This window comes from Rhagoletis pomonella, unplaced genomic scaffold (genome assembly GCF_013731165.1).
Source record: "Rhagoletis pomonella isolate Grant_MI unplaced genomic scaffold, Rhpom_1.0 Rhpom_scaffold_00001, whole genome shotgun sequence".
Classification (NCBI taxonomy): domain Eukaryota; kingdom Metazoa; phylum Arthropoda; class Insecta; order Diptera; family Tephritidae; genus Rhagoletis; species Rhagoletis pomonella.
In genome coordinates this window covers 96,726,315-96,739,428 of record NW_023458555.1, presented here as the reverse complement: position 1 = coordinate 96,739,428, position 13,114 = coordinate 96,726,315, and the positions used below count along the sequence as shown (strand labels likewise).

The window sequence follows — 13,114 nt, the reverse complement described above, 5'->3', positions numbered from 1 at the left end:
TAAAGGTATTGTTTAATTTAAACGCAGTTGAGAGTGAATGCGGTAGCTCTATCAAGAAACTGCAACGCGACATAAATAATTGCATCTCGTCGCTTCAGTGTCATCAGATTGATGTTTCAAATTGGGATGCAATATTCACATATTTGTGTTCAACGAAACTGCCAGAAACGACACTGGCACTATGGGAGCAAACCATAGAAAATAAAACTGAGATTTCCAAATGGGTAGATATGGATAAATTCCTATCCAATCGGTTTCAAACACTGCAAACCATCACAGGTCTTAGGGGAGATATAGCTTCGAAACCTAAACCACCAAGCTCTCGGAATTCTGCAGAGACGCCTGCAAAAAAGCTTGGCGCCTTTCAAGCCAGTGTAGTAAAGGCAACATGTAAAATGTGCAACAGCAATGCACACAACCTATCAAAGCGAGTAGATTACGTGAAGAGCATTCGCAGTTGCTTGAATTGTCTATCTGCTGGGCACGCAGTCTCAAGATGTACCAGCTCATTTAACTGCAGAACTTGTCATTCGAAACATCACAAGTTGCACCATATGCCAATTCAGCCAACAGCAACCACTGATCCATCGGGTAACGTAGAATCTACTCCAAATAAGACGCGAATCTGGAAAAGGAAACATTAAATCGGTTACAAATGTAAATTCTTGTTACGCAAATACAAGTAAATGAGTTTTGTTAGGAACAGCACGCGTAAACATACACTATAATGGTATACATTTTTCGGCTAGAGCGCTTATAGATTCTGGTTCTGAGTGCTCGTTCATTACTGAGAGACTCAAACGGAGAATCAACCTGCCATCAAAACGCTTGCATGCCCAAGTTTCGGGCATCAATAACTCTGTATCTGCGCAGGTAAAAGAAGTATTGGCTATTTAACTTGGGTCACCCACAAACGCGTTAATTAATATAGAAGCAAACGTGCTGGTTTTACCACAATTAACCGGGGATCTTCCGACTTGTCAGATAAGCGCAATGACGCGGCAATCGTTCCCAGACTTGGTCTTGTCAGACAAAAGATTCTTCGTCAATGAGCCAGTTGACCTTATCTTAGGAGGAGATATCTACCTGCAAATAATTTTAAGCGGAATGAGGAAGAACGTATTAAATACGCTTCTCGCGCAAGAGACCGTGTCCGGTTGGATACTGACTGGTCGCGCGGAGTCAGTCAGTCCAACCAACAATATCGTATCGTATTTTAATGAAGTCTCGTTGGACAAGCAGCTAGCTGCATTTTGGGAGCTGGAGGATGTTGCAAAGAAAAAAGGCATCAACGAAGATGATAAATACTGCGAAGAGCTCTTCAAAGCAACTACGACACGAAATACAGATGGAAAATACATTGTGTCTCTACCTTTTAAACGGGACCTTAGGGACCTTCGCTGAAAAGAGCATGCCCTCAGTTCTACCGGAACGAGATGCGACTAGTGAAAAAGCCTGTCCTTCAAACAGAGTACAACCGGGTTGTATCTGAATACGAGACACAAGCACATATGTCAAAAATTAATAAACACATTTCACCAGATTCAACGGACTGCTAATTTTACCTCACCACGCCGTTTTAAAGGAAGAAAGCACAACTACAAAGGTCAGGGTTGTATTCAACGCATCATGCCCAACCGCTAATGGCATGAGTTTGAATGATGTCCTTCTTCCAGGCCCAGTACTCCAGGCCGATTTACCCATTCTTATACTACAAACAAAGTATCAGCGAATAGTTTTCCGTAGTTGCCCAAAAGATCCGATCAGTTTGTACTAATTAAAAACCGTGACTTTTGGCATAAACTGTGCTCCTTACCTTGCGATAAGGACATTACACCAGCTTGCTGATGATGTGGAGAGCTCTCATCCAATCGCATCTGACATTTTGCGAAAATGTATGTATGTTGACGACGTACTCGCCGGGGGACATAGCGTCGAAGCTGCGATAAGAGCTCGAGAAGAGATACCACAGGTGCTAAATTCAGCCGGGTTTCCATTACGAAAATGGACTTCAAACTCTAGCAAAATACTTCAAGGAATACCAAAAGGTCATTTACTTAGTGAAGATTTCTTAGAGTTTGAAGATACCAGTGCAGTAAAGGCTTTGGGCATCAGATGGAACGACCATTCCGATTACTTCTACTTTATAGCGAAACCAATTGAAAATAGTAACATTATTACAAAGAGGGCAATACTTTCAGCCATCGCCAAACTGTTCGATCCACTGGGTTGGCTTGCACCGCTTATAATCGTCGCCAAGATCATTATGCAGAATATTTGGTTAGAAGGAACAGGTTGGGACGAAACCGTATCTCCAAATACCTGAGATTACGCGGAATTAAACAACATCCGCATACCAAGATGGGTATATTTCACGCAAACCGATAATGTGGAAATACATGGTTTTAGCGATGCTTCAGAAAAGCCATACACGGCGACAGTTTATCTAAAGGTTCAGACTGAGGATAAAGGTTTCGTCAACCTACTTATGGCAAAAACAAGGGTAGCGCCAGTCAAAACAATATCTTTGCCCCGATTGGAGTTGTGTGGTGCAGTATTACTGGCCGAAACAATTGAAACTGTCGTTGAAAACCTTAGCCTTGCTCATTTGAAGGTAATTTGTGGACGGATTCAACGATAGGTTTAGCTTGGATTCGAAAACCTCCGTGTTCGTGGTCAACATTTGTTGCCCACAGGATAACAAAGCTAGACTTTCACGACATTCTCGATCGATTTTCTTATTTGTCACGGGCTTTGAGAGTTATATATTATATTATGAGATTCTATCAAAGAATCAATCCCAAAACAAAATCTTCCTTTAAAGCGGAGTCTCGGTCAATTTCGGCCAACGAGATTAAAACAACGCCTAACGCTTAATAACAATTTGTCAAAAACAATATTACAGCGAAGAATATATAAGGTTAAAATCTGGAAAATCCATCGACGGAAAAAGTGAAATCCTGCCTCTTAACCCGTTCATTGACAAAGATGAGATTTTGAGGGCTGGTGGTCGTCTGAGCGTATCTTGCGATCTGTCCTACAATGAACGTCATCCTATCATTCTTCCGTATGGTGGTAGGTTGTCCCGTCTCTTTGTCCAGTTTATTCATAAAATTTCCGTGCACGGAGAAAACCAGCTGATGCTGCGACTCATCCGATTGCAGTATTGGATTCCCAGGGTGAAAAACTCGATATGGTCCGTCATACATAACTGCAAGGTCTGCACGATCTACAAGAAACGGTCGCAAACTCAACTTATGGGAATCCTTCCCAAAGAACGCACAACCTTTTCCCGTGCATTCACAAACACGGGGGAGGATTTCGCCGGCCCGTTCCTACCGGGGCAGAGGATGTCGCATGTCAAAAGGCTACGTGTGTCTTTTCGTCTGCTTCTCGACGAAAGCCATTCACCTTGAAGGTACCAGCGACCTTAGCACCGCGTCCTTTCTGGCCGCTTTCGCAATATTTGTTGCTAGACGAGGATGTCCAAAAAATGTTTACTCCGACAATGGTACTAACTTTGTCGGAGCCTCACGATCTTTACGAGTGGGATTTAAAGCATTTTTAGCTGAGGCACGCAATAGCACCCTCACTAAATACAGCCATCAAACCTTAGAGTGGCATTTCATACCCGCTGCGTCCCCCTCCCATGGGCGGTTTGTGGGAAGCTGGGGTGAAAAGTTTCGAAATCCACTTTAAAAAGGTTGCGTCCGACCACAAATATACTTTTGAAGAGTTCAGCACACTCTTGTGCCGTATTGAGTCTTGTCTCAACTCACGACCACTAATCCCCTCTTCAAACGAACCGTCTGACCTGGAGCCGCCAGGTCATTTCCTAGTCGGCGGGCATCTTCTTGCCCCACCCGAAATCGATGTAAACGAAAGTCCTGCCTCAATCGTAAATCGATGGCAGAAACTGAAGGCCCTACGCCAGACATTCTGTAGGAGATGGAAAATGGAATACCTCACCGAAATGCAGAAACGCATCAAGTGGAAACATCCACAAACCAACTTAAAGCTAGGAGACCTTGTCGTCGTTAAAGAGGAAAACCTGTCACCAAACGAATGGAGATTGGGGAGAATAGTCAAGCTACACCCAGGTTCCGACAACCGAGTAAGAGTAGTCGACATCAAAACAGCAATTGCAAAATTGGTCCCACTTCCTCCCTACAATGAGAACAGTACAACCTCGCAGTAAACTTCTTGCCTACTCTTCATTCCACTTCACAAAAGAAACCCATCTATTCCACTTCTCTTCACCCTGCATCATCCCAAATCTCAAAGCGCATGGTTAAACATGCGTACCTACCGGAAGTTCTTTCGTTATAGCATAAGCATCATTACAAACGGCGATTATATCAGTGAGATATATTAAAACAAAAAAAGGTGATGGTTTTTTCCCAGGAGCCCTGGGTCGATCTGGTAACACGGAACCGACCATCTCAGATCCTTTAACAGGTGATCAGTCATACGTTCAAAATGTATAGACATGGCGAAATTGGTTCTAATTTTCTAAGTTTGAGCTGTGAGTTTTTAAATTATTACCTTGTTGATACCCACGCAAGACCCGCATTAACAAAAAAAACCGATTTAATTCAACATATATTTCTTTCAAGTATTTATACCTCCGTCCTTATAGCGCACTCGATGAAGCCGTATTCAAAAGTAAACAACATCTGCTATTTTTATACGACATTTCTAATAATTATTAATTAAATTAATTATTAGAGAAATTTTTATTGGAGTATTTAATGAACTTCGTATTAGACCTCTGCATGAGTTGATTCAAACTTCTAGCCAAACAGAGTACAGTAGATTTGAATTTTCTATTTTATATACAAACCACTCAGCGTTTTGAAATTTTTAATTTATAAATATTCATTTTGTTTTAAACTATCGAACATAATCGCTTCATATTGAAAGTGATCTATCTAACACAGTGATGAACACGGAAGCTACACTCGGCTTTCACATACACGTCGTGTGTGCGCAGCTACCGAACTTATGCGCTGCTAGCAGCCGGTCAGATTGCGTTTGTACTTCATGCTGTAAGCATCACGTGCGCGAGCTGTTTTGCTGAGAACACACATACAGATACAAAAATATTGCGCTTGTATTGGGAGCTCTGCCAACGATGTGCACCACTGATTTAACAGAATTTAGGTTATATTTTGCATTCAATCTTTACTGGGATATTTAATTTGAATAATTTATTGCTGTATTAAAAAAATTTTATTCTTTTGGATTGAGTGATTTAAAAACATTATGCTTGAGTAAGAGAAAAAAAAATTCGAATGCGATAAAAAATGTACACCTCCCCAGAAACCATAAAAAAATAATGGAACAAGAAAATTAAATGAACAAACACGATTAAAGAACTGAATGTAAATTTAGTAAAGCAAATAATAATATGTGAACTGTTTAAGGCACTTAATAATATATTTCTCCAGTACGCAAGCGTTTATGGATATTTGAAAAATTATTCGCCGAACAGTTATCAGAAAAAGCAGTAACAAGTTCAATAACAAGTTTTCTTTGAAACATAAATGTCAAACTAATAGTTTTGTAGGTTTGACTGTAAACAGCACATAGCAGTAATGTAGAAAATTTTGGTTAGAACCTACTAAAAATAGGCCAACCGTACGTTTCCTTAACATGACGGCAAATGGCAATTCTTATTAGTAATACACCATTAAAAAAATATTCACTCTCAGAAAACTACGCCAAATTAAATGAGAAATCAAATTTCGCTAGATTCATATAAATGCAAAACAGTTGTCATGTCATTCATGTAGACTCATTGTCTATTAACACTAAATTAATTACAGTGGAAACTTGAAGCGTGAACACACATTTCTTCTAAGGAAAAATATGAAACATTTTGATAACGGAATTTAAAATGGCTTTATAGATGTTGACTGCAGAACGAAAAAAACTAAAATCGAAGTTCCCAAAATCTTATCTACAATTATATTTAGTTAGTCTGCATATCAAATTGCGAGTTTTCCTTACATTCTAAAATATTAAATTGGCCTATAGCCTACGTACATGCATACGCAAAATTCTTCTTTTTTAACCAAATATTCGTAAGACAAGCAACTTCCGTATGAGAAATAGTTAGCGAGTTCAAATGTAATCCGTTTTATGGATTAAGCACATAAGTTTATCATTTGTTAATTTCTGTTATAGATCAGTAATTAAAAAACACAAATTAAGCCTGCAAGTATTTCTGCCTTCAAATGGAAGAATGTGAATGAATGAATGAAAACCATTTAAACTCATTTTGGTTATAGTTTATACTACAAACTTACAGAAATTAGATCCGGTTCTCCATTGTCATGAGTGACTAAAGTATAAGCTGTGCCTAATTTCTGGCAACGACCAGTACGTCCAATACGAGGTATATAGTTTTCAGATGAGTTTGGATAATCGTAATTGATGACATACAGCAAATCTTCTACATCCAGGCCACGGGAGGCCACATCGGTGGCAATTAAAATATTCGATTTGCCGTTGCGAAAATCTTTCAACACTGAATCACGTTCAGGCTGGGACTTATCACAGTGACTGGAAAGTGGCGGTGTGGCCTGCGTTCCGAATTATTTGCAATATTTCTGCGACCTTTATCTCAGTTTCGACGAATATAATAATCTTGTCGTTGTTGTTAGCAGCATTATTAGTGGTAGGTGCTGCTTCTTTCAGCAACTTGATAACCCGTTGTGGCTTCTCGGAGTCTTGACAAATTTCTACAATTTGTCGAATATTGTGATTTGCTGATAAGTTCATCGATCCAGTGTTTGTAGAAATATAACCCTTTAAGAAATCACCGGCCGGTGCCTGTGCTTCCTTGGGCCAAGTTGCGGACCACATTACCACTTTACGATCGGGTCTAATTAGCTCTATTATTTTACGGATTTGTGGCTCGAAACCCATGTCCAGCATGCGATCGGCTTCGTCCAATACCAAATAGGTACAACGTTGCAAGTTAGTGTTCCGATGCTCTAAGAAATCGATTGGTCGGTTTGGTGTGGTTTCTGGAGGTCCTGTTCAGTTTCCTACAATACGAATCTGTAAAATTAAATGAATGAATTGAATAACACTAATAATTTAACAATTACTACAAACTTACCACGTGCCAAATCCAGAATGGAATTTGCAGTCATTCAGGAAGTTATTGCTGTGTCAAAACTTTGACATACCGTATTAGCTCAAAGTTTGACATACGTGATTGGGCGAAATGCGAGCCTTCATAAATGTATAGCAAGCAGCACCATCTGGTTGTCAGGTGCACAACTTGATAATAAACTGCGAAAAAAAATGTATTTTGTGGTGCATGCTGTACAGTGTTGCCAGGTGATTGTAGTGAGAAAGCGTCAGTGTGTTTATCAAAAACCGCCTTTTGCATGTAAGAGTTTAATCTTCATTTCTTTCTTCTCAAACTGCAACTTCACTATGTGCATTAAAAACTGTTCATACTTACTTAGTTTCTACCTGGCAACACTGATGTTGTACTACTTACTGGCTTAGCCCGGTCTCGAACCCATAGTGAGGAAATTTTCTTTCGCCGTACCAGGCCAAGTGGTAAAACTCACCACAAAACCACTGTGGCGAATACTGCGGCAACACAAAGCGAACAACGAGAAATAGGCAGAATGTTCGAGGAATGACGTAGAATGTTCCACAAAGAGAAACGTCAAGTTGGATGAACACTGCGAACAGCGAGAGAAAGAGAATGAGCGATAAACTTCAGAACGTTCTAGAGTTGCCATAAGTGTGAGCGCAGGTATATAAGAGCCACGACACAGCGGAGTGGGGACAGTTACAAGTCAGCAAGCTACAAGTAAAGTGAGCGGAGAATCGAGTTGCGAATAAGCAAGCTATAAGTTTAATTGTGTTAACAAGTAGTAAAGCGTTGTTATTGCTTTAACAAGTATTTTAAAGTGTTTTTACTGTATTAGCAAGTATTGTAAATTGTTTGTTGTACAATAAAGTTAATTGTACTACAATTTGGTCATCGTTAGCATTTATTTAACAATCCAGCGATACGAGCCCGAGTATATTTGGGTAATCCCTCAAGGTTTCGAGGATAATCGTAACAATTGGTGTCAGAAGTGGGATTGTTAAATAAATCCCGAAGGATAAACTACTGAAAATGACGAAAATTCAGGACTTAAAGATTGAGGAACTGAAACAGGAGTTGGAAAAGCGTAATTTGGCCACCTCCGGAAGAAAAGTGGAATTATTATCCCGTTTGCGGGAGGCTATGGAAGCTGAAGGCATCGACGTGGACAAATACGACTTCCAGGGTAAATCCGACGATGCATCCGCAAAGGACGAACAGAAGGATGAGGCTGCCTGTTCGTCGAAGGATGTGCAGCAGACATCCGGGAAGGTTGAAGAACAGCAAAAGTCTCCAAGTTCATCAACAGCTATGGACATGAACACGTTATTGGCTGCCATGTCACAGATGTCATCTCAGATGCAAACACAGTTGTCAGATATTTCGTCGCAGCTACAGGCACAGAAGACACACGTATCACAGTTGTTGGAAGTCCAAGATGCAAAGATTACACAACTGCAGGAGAATTTGGCTAGAGATAACGAACAAATCAAGGATAGACAGGATAAAGTCGAGGCCAAGGTAGAAGAGTTGGAAGGTCGCCTCCGAGATATGCAGTTGAATCGCCCACCTTCTTCGACCAGCGCGCCCAAGGTAAAGACTCCATCCTTTGACGGCACGATTCCTTTCCAAGTCTTTAAGCTCCAGTTTGAGAAGACAGCTACAGCAAATCACTGGAGCATGGAGGATAAATCCGCTGCACTGTTCGTTGCATTAAAAGGACCTGCAGCGGAAATCTTGCTGACTATTCCTGATGGTGAAAGGAACAGTTACGATGCGTTAATGGGTGCAGTGGAAAGACGTTATGGTAGCGAGCACAGGAGACAGATTTACCAGATGGAGCTGGAAAATCGCTGCCAGAAATCCAACGAGACTCTACAGGAATTCGCCTCCGAGGTTGAAAGGTTGGCTCATTTGGCAATTGGAGATGCATCTGGTGAGCACCTCGAAAGAGTAAAAATCCAGAGGTTCATCAAAGGAATGCGGGACGTGTATACCAAGCGCGAGACGTATGCAAATCCAAAGGCAACATTTGCTGAAACGGTCTCGTATGCTCAGACACGTGAAACGGCAGCGCTCCTAAGTAGACCAGCCTACAAAGCCCATCGAGTAGAAGTGGAAACACCTGACGTGATGAACGAGATCCTGAAAACACTCAAGTCGATGGCAGGGAAGAATACTCCTGGTGCAACCGAGAGGAAGGACGGTGCTAGAAAATGTTTTAGTTGCGGAAAACCAGGCCACTTCGCACGCGAATGTAAGACGGGTTCCAACAGTTCAGCAGTACGTAAACGCAGGACTGAGGATGACGAGCCCAACTCCGACCAGTCGTTAAACTAAAACGAGCCAGCAGCAAGGGGCGCACGCTGGCTCCCGCAATTGAATGCCCCATAATCTCCGTCTCGCGAATTGGCAGAAAAGCGAGCAACGTTGCTGTTGGTGGATATGTGGACGGACATGAGCGAGTACTAACTGTGGATACGGGCGCATCACATTCCATCATTCGATCTGATTTGGTCACTAAAGAGGTAAGGCCATTACCTGGAGCAAGGTTGAGGACAGCAACTGGTGAGGACACCCAAGCTGTAGGGGAGGTAACATGCAAAGTCGCAATAGGGAATGTGACGGTGTTACACAAGTTCATAGTCGCGGCAATTATGGATGAAGTCATCATTGGATTAGACTTCATGCTTGATCAAGGTATGAAGATCAACATGAAGAACAGGATTATGACGTATAACAACATGGAAGTGCCCCTTCGGTTTGGGTATGATGGTCCATACAGCAGCAAGCGAGTGATCCTAGAGGAAAGCGAGCAGATTCCACCGAAGTCAGAAGCAGTTGTGTGGGCAAAGATTGATGGAGATTGTGGGACAAACAAATTGTGGGTTGTTGAAGCAACACAAAATTCTACACCGGACGTACTTATTGGTAAAACCTTGGCTAAGACGCAAAAGGATGGACGCATCCCAGTTCGAGTGCTCAATGAGTTCAAGTCACCAGTCAAACTCCGAAGAGGAACTGTACTGGGGCAATGTAGAGAGGTAGAGGCAATCTTCAACTGCGAAAAGTTACCTGAAAGCGATTCCATTGGCGAGAATGACATTGCGGAAGACATTAATGCATGGACGGAAGGGTTGGAAGAAAAATACCAGCACAAGGCTAAGGAACTTCTCCGAAGATACTGCAACATATTCGACAAGGATGGCGACAAACCAGGCAGGACTAACGTTGTGAAACATCGCATTGATACTGGCGATGCAAGGCCAATCCGTCAAGCTCCTCGGAGTGTTCCACTTGCCAAACGTGAAACTGTTAGCCAAATAATAAAAGAAATGAGCGAGAGTGGTGTGATTGAACCATCAGCGAGTCCATGGAGTTCGCCGGTAGTGCTTGTGAAGAAGAAGGATGGTCAAATGCGGTTCTGCGTAGACTACCGGAAACTAAACGATGTGACGAAAAAGGACAGCTATCCTCTTCCCAGGATCGATGACACTCTGGACTCGTTGACTGGAACAAAGTGGTTCTCAACACTCGACCTTAAGAGCGGTTATTGGCAAGTGGAGGTAAGTGACGAGGATAAGGAGAAGACAGCTTTCAGCGTTGGAGACGGTCTGTGGCAATTCACGGTGATGCCCTTTGGATTATGCAACGCTCCTGCCACTTTTGAACGACTTATGGACCATGTGCTCAAAGGACTGCATTGGAAAACATGTTTGGTGTATCTAGACGACATTATCGTATTGGGTAAAAGCTTTGAGGAACACCTGAACAATTTGGAAGTAGTTTTCCAGAGGATAGCTGGCGCTGGTCTGAAGCTAAGTCCTAAAAAGTGCTCACTGTTCAGGAAGGAGGTGAACTACTTAGGGCACAAGGTAACAACGGAGGGCATCTGTACTGCGAAGGAAAAGATAGAAGCAGTAAAGGATTGGCCAAGACCTAGGAACCTGCATGAACTACGAAGTTTTCTTGGGCTATGCACCTACTACCGCCGATTTGTTCCGAATTTCGCCAGCGTTGCTAATAGCCTCCACGAGCTCACTAGGAAAAATAGAGCCTTCGAGTGGAACAAGGAGCAGGAGGAGGCTTTCCAGACTCTGAAGGAACGACTATGTACTGCACCTATGCTAGCGTATCCCGTTCCAGGGGCAACGTTTATTTTGGATACGGATGCTAGTGGTTATGCCATAGGAGGCGTACTGTCGCAGGTAATTGATGGGCAGGAGAAGGTAGTTGCCTACTATAGCCGGTCGATTGGAAAACCAGAGAGGAACTACTGCGTAACTCGGAGAGAACTACTAGCGTTGGTGGACTGCGTCAAACATTTCCACAAGTACCTCTATGGGCAACGTTTCCGAGTTCGAACGGACCATGCAGCGCTGAAGTGGCTACTACAGTTTAAGAATCCAGAAGGACAGCTAGCTCGGTGGATTGAGAGACTGCAAAGTTATGACTTCGCTATTGAGCACCGCAAGGGAAGTGTCCACGGTAATGCTGATGCCATGTCCCGCCGACCATGTAGCCTGGAATGTAAACACTGCTCAAAAGCTGAGGGAAAAGAGGACATTATAGACGTCCGTCTAACGACAATAACACCATCGGAAGAGTGGAAGGAAGAACAGCTACGAAAGTGTCAGCAGGAAGATCCAGATCTGGAGCTTTTGATGCATGGACTGGAGGTGGACAGGAGGCCAACTAAGGAGCAAATGGCAGCGGAAAGCCCCATCGCAAAGGCGTACTGGGCACAATGGAACAGCTTAAAATTAATATCTGGCTGTTTGCATAGGGTATGGGAAAGCGAAGATGGCCAGTGCTCCCGCAACCTGATAGTAGTTCCAAGTGTAAGAATTCCGGATGTACTCAAGGAATTCCACAATGGTCCTAGTGGAGGGCACCTGGGAATCACGAAGACCCTGGAGAAGGTTAAGCAGAGGTTCTATTGGGTTGGTTGTCGGCAATCGGTCGCAGAGTGGATTGCTAACTGCGCGGAGTGTATTGCAGCTAAGGGGCCGAAATCCAGAAGTCATGGCCAGATGAAGCAATATAACTCAGGTGCACCTTTCGAGCGGATTGCTATGGATGTAGCCGGTCCATTTCCTATGAGCGCACAGGGAAACAAATACGTCCTTGTGGTTATGGACTACTTTAGCAAATGGCCGGAGGTATACCCAATTCCAAACCAGGAAGCTAAAACAGTAGCGGAGGTATTCACCTACAATTGGGTTGCGAGATACGGTGTACCTATATAGCTGCACTCTGACCAGGGAAGAAATTTTGAGTCCGCAGTGTTCCAAGAGATGTGCCAGATACTGGGTATCCGGAAAACTCGAACGACGGCTCTTCATCCCCAATCAGACGGCATGGTGGAACGGTTCAACCGAACCCTGGAAGAGCATTTGCGGAAGGTCGTGGACAAGAATCAAAAAGATTGGGATGTCCGCATACCCTTGTTCCTGATGGGATACCGGTCAGCAGTGCATGAAACAACGGGTAAAACTCCTGCAAGGGTAATATTCGGCAGTGAGCTCCGTTTGCCTAGTGATCTGAAGTTTAGGGTGACTGGTGATGCTAGAAGGATTGGAAAAGAGACGTCAAACATCCTGGAAGAGGAGCTGAGAGAGATACATGCTCTTGTGAGACAGCGCACACAAATTATGAGTGACAAGATGAAAGCCAGGTATGATAAGGCGATGAATTCCGAGGGTTTCCAGGAAGGAGATTTTGTGGTGCTGTATAATCCACAACGAAAGAAAGGTTTGTCCCCAAAACTACAATGCAACTGGGAAGGTCCGTATAAGGTCGTAAAACGGCTAAATGACGTAGTGTATCGGATCCAGACCGTTGGGAGACCAAGAAACAAGATGTAGGTGGTCCACTTGGAAAGGCTTGCAGCGTTTGGAACCGCAAGTGTGTCTGATCGGGACGATCAGACTTAGGTGGAGGGCAGTGTGGCGAATACTGCGGCAACACAAAGCGAACAACGAGAAATAGGCA

General features: G+C 43.1%; 1 protein-coding gene and 1 pseudogene across 8 annotated transcripts in view; one reads left to right on the top strand and one right to left on the bottom strand.

Moving 5' to 3' along the window:
* Positions 1-13,114, top strand: part of LOC118749016 (thyroid transcription factor 1) — an 897,134-nt gene that overhangs the window by 123,990 nt on the left and 760,030 nt on the right. The window lies entirely within an intron of this gene.
* Positions 2,558-7,163, bottom strand: LOC118734439 (annotated as a pseudogene).